Genomic DNA, 3,415 nt, shown 5'->3' with positions numbered 1-3,415 from the left:
ATAGGCAGTGCAAACTGTCAAACATATGTCTTCTAAATGTGAGACTCCTGACCAAACTGATTGAAATGAACAGCTATCATATGTAATTATGACATACCACACAACCAAACAACATTGCATTGGTTAACTCCTGATGTTTGGATGAGAAGTGGATCTGATGTATGACCTTTTTTCCCCTACCATATATACCACAGAAGATGCAATAATACGTGAGCTGTCTACAGTCTGCAAAGTTTCATGAACATAGATTTGCACATCTAGAAACAAGTAAAGTAGGCATGTCAAGAGGAGATACTATGACAAAACTACAGCAGCATTAATATTCGAGCTTTTTGATGGGTTTGGCAATGATACATGCCTGTATATTGTGTGCAACTCATTCGTGGCACTATTGTTCTGTGTCTTATCTATTAAGGTGAATTATGAATCACACAGGTCACATGACATATGTAAATGCTTTGCAAATGTATACAAACTTAAACTCTTCATTACTGACGAGCCTTTCAAGATCTGGTTACTTCAGGAATCAGAGATGGAAGAAAAGACTGACCCCGGTGACAGAGCACTGTTTTATATGATCTTGTCTCAGCTTATAAAGAAGACAAAACTAACAGGGCATGTCCAACTCTTATGATAAATCAGTTGAGGAATCATCAGACTGTCTGCTCTTATGATTAATCAGTATGCTACCAATAACTTAATCATTTTGGGCAGAATTAAATGCTTGACAAGTAGTTAGTAGTAAATTTAAAGCACGTGGTGTTTGATGGTGAGATATCATCAGGATGTCATGTGATAACCAGTTAGGATGGTTAACCGAGAATGCTTACGTATTTAGCTATCAAGAGATATTTGGTAATTAGACATTGGTAAGATATCTTGCAATAATCACTTGATATATTCAGTTATGCTTTATCAGAATTTCTGGGGAGAAAATCACATGATATTTGATAGTCAAGGCAGCTGAATTTGTTAAATGCAATCTATTAAAATTAATGGTTGATTACTGAAAACGTACCAGCCAAGATGCTGAAACGACTTGGTAATCCTTCCTTTCTGAGCACTCAGGTTAATGTTTTGGCGAACGTTTTTAGACATTTACTAATAGAAATTTCCGGAGTAAACTTATTGTTTTGTGCAATAGATGATGCATCTTTGTATTGAGTCATCATGCATGATTGAGCCTTATGGTCTGGTAGGCCTGTAATAATGTTCCTGAAGTGCAGTAAGGGAGTTCTTTTCTAATATTTTGGAGATTCACCACGCCATTATATTCCATGTCACCACATCTGATCATGCTGTATCTGACAACAGTGCATCCTAACAGTAGCCCTGCTTCACACTTGTTATTTCAAAAGGCCTCCACTACAATGCTGTTATGTCAAACGTTCACCACTCCTCCCTGTATACTTTGGATAATATATCCATTGTATGAGGATTACAGTTCCCAGTGCCTTTTTCAACAGTCCAATTGCAAATAAATTGATAGGTGCTGTGTCCAGTGACTTGACCAACATGTCCTCATATGGAATAGCATGAATATCTATTTAATATTCTAGCTGCTTAAGATATGTGATGGAGGAACAAATATGTTGTTGAAACAGTTTGTGCCACTTTTCCAGATGGAGATCCTTCTTGAGTATGTTATGTACTATCCTCTTGGATACATAGACTGACCTTTTTGTTCATGGAATCTCATCTGTCACAAGACGCCACAATGATGATGATGACAAAATCTTGTTAAAACATTGTAACTTTTTTTACTACGTTAAACTTATAATAAAAATTTCTTCATCACCCATTCAAGCCATCTCCAAACTTTATTGTCTAAAAGTTGGTTACTTGTCATCAAATTCTACTTTGGTGTTTAAATAAAATGCAATTCAAACTAACGTAACTGTTACCCATGTTTGAATAGAGCAGAAGTGAAGTTCAAAAAATAGTTTGATTCCAACATGACTTTTATAAACAACTTTTATGATCTGAAATAAGAAGTGAAGATAATATAGTTTTTGAAAACCTATTACAATAAAAGTGTTCTTACTATTCTTCAAAAACATGTTGTACTTGAAATCATTATGCTATTTGTAAAACACACACACTTCAGTAAATGCACTAACAACTATAACCACAAGCTGGAATTGTTTTATAACTGAGAAACATATATCGTTTTCTCATCCAAAAAAATTATATTCAAACATGCAATATAATAATTTATTTATATTCAAAGAAAGTATGACCTTTTGAATCTATAGAACATTTTGTTTTTTTGCTCATTATACTGGTGCCTAATGTTCTTTGGGCCCACGCAGTATACAGAAGGTTGAGTACATTCTTTTCATCAATATAAAGTCTTGGTGGAACGGATTATTTCAGAACTATTTTAGGATATGGTTTAGCATAGTGTAGGTAGCATGATGCCAGCGAAAATTTATTGCTTTTGGAAAGGATTTGTGACAGCCAATTCTGATGCAAAGTATTCATACACTTAGATCATTAAAATGTGTTTAAACTGGAAATTTAGTATTTCCAAAACAGGAATGCTCCTTTGACTTAGTGGTTTTGGAAAAACAAAGAAATATGGATCAACTTAGGAAACTAAGACCATCCAGAGAGAGATCTGTAACAAGTCGTATCCCAACAGTGGTAAGCAAAATATGGTGTCTTGTAAAAGGTGAGAATCCTCAAACACAGATCAGTGGCAAACGTCGTCCACATGCTCCAGGCAACTGTATGCAATATAATGTTTGTTTGTTTGTTGAATTTCGTACAATGCTACTGGAGGCTATCTGTACTAGCCATCTCTAATTTGGAAGTAATAGAGAGAAGACACCCAGTCAATACTACCCATAGCCAAATCCTGATCTGCTCTTTACCAGTGAAAAGTGGGATTGACCATCACATAATGCTCCATAGCAGAAAGGGGCGAGAGAAAGAGGGTTGCGTGATTATACATTCGAAAAGTCAAAAATCGTTCTTTGTTGAATAAAAATTACTTAAACATTTTTTCCTAAACACACATAATTGAGGGTTTGTGAGAACTATTCCCATATAACTAAAAACATTCCCCACATATGTTTTCATTGTAAAACTGTTCTAGATTTTATATTAACATAATTTTGGAAGAACATTCACATGCATTTAACCCAGTGGTGGGATTCAAATACTTTAACAACAGGTTCTCTCACTAGCAGCATGTAAAAATATTAGATATAAAAAAAAGGAGGGGCCAGAAATCCCCACCCCCCATCACTGAGAAAATAAAAATAGGCCGTCACAGATAGTGTTAAAGATTCTTTAGAAACGCAATTAAAAAAGTGTTTTATAATCTATCAACTTAACAAAATTCATATCTTTATTAATTTCTTCCATACGTAATACGTTAAAAAAATCTATTTCAAAAAAGTAAAGTAGT

The sequence above is a fragment of the Limulus polyphemus genome, unplaced genomic scaffold (genome assembly GCF_000517525.1).
Source record: "Limulus polyphemus unplaced genomic scaffold, Limulus_polyphemus-2.1.2 Scaffold435, whole genome shotgun sequence".
Lineage (NCBI taxonomy): Eukaryota > Metazoa > Arthropoda > Merostomata > Xiphosura > Limulidae > Limulus > Limulus polyphemus.
The sequence above is the reverse complement of the archived record's forward strand: the minus strand, read 5'-3'. Positions refer to the sequence as shown.